The sequence below is a fragment of the Lupinus angustifolius genome, chromosome LG04 (assembly GCF_001865875.1).
Source record: "Lupinus angustifolius cultivar Tanjil chromosome LG04, LupAngTanjil_v1.0, whole genome shotgun sequence".
NCBI classification, from domain to species: Eukaryota; Viridiplantae; Streptophyta; class Magnoliopsida; order Fabales; family Fabaceae; genus Lupinus; species Lupinus angustifolius.
Window position 1 is genome coordinate 16,534,339 of NC_032012.1, and position 1,086 is coordinate 16,535,424.

Genomic DNA, 1,086 nt, shown 5'->3' on the forward strand with positions numbered 1-1,086 from the left:
GCGGGCCTATTAGGTAGTGAAGCTCCAGGCATCAAGTCAATTTGATGCTCAATCCCTCTTAGTGGGGGCAATCCGTAAGGTACCTCCTTAGGGAACACATCTTCAAATTCCTGCAATAAGCGTTGAACAAACATTGGAAATTCTCCTTCCTTGGAAGGGTTAGTGTTTAAGAGAAACTCTTTACAAAATAGGAGGTATAGAGGTTGCTTTGCTACCAAAGCTTGTTTAACTTCCCCCCTTGTGGCCATATACCCTTCTTTTGTGAGAAGTTCACTCTTGTTTTCTTGCTCTCTCGGATTTGCACTCATATTTTCACTCCCCCTTTCTTTTCTCTCCAACTCAATTTTGTTCCTCAAGATCTCTTGATCCTCACTTACTTGCCGAGGTGACAAAGGTGTTAGGGATATCTTGCGGTTTTGGTGTAGGAAAGAAAATTTGTTGGTGCGCCCATCATGGGTTGTTGCCTTATCATATTGCCATGGACGGCCAAGTAACAAATGAGTAGCCTCCATATCCACCACATCACATAGAACTTTGTCCTCGTATCTCCCAATGGAAAATTGGACTTCTACTTGCTTGTTGATAAGTATTTCACCCACATTGGTTAGCCATTGCAAACGGTATGGCATAGGGTGTGGTTTAGTCACAAGGTTAAGTTTAGATACTAGCCTTGTACTAGCCACGTTAGTGCAACTCCCACTATCAATGATCAAAGAACAAACTTTGTTATCTATCAAACATCTAGTGTGGAAGATGTTCTCTCTTTGGTTTGAATCATGTGTATTGATTTGGCTATTTAGGAGCCTCCTCACCATGAACAACTCTTTTTCATAAACCATTTTCACTCACACTCACGTGTATCACTCACTTTTATTTGTGGAAAATGTAGGAATTGTGTTTCAATCAACACTCTATCCTCCACGGCCTTCTTAAGTAAACCAAGTTTTGAACCAAGAATTTTGTGAAAGAAAATCACTCCAACTCCTCAAAATTGAAATGTTGTGACTTGAGTTGTTACACCTCAAAAGAAAGAATAAAACAATTGTTGAGACTCTTTTTGGATTCTTTGGATTTCGAAGAATCACT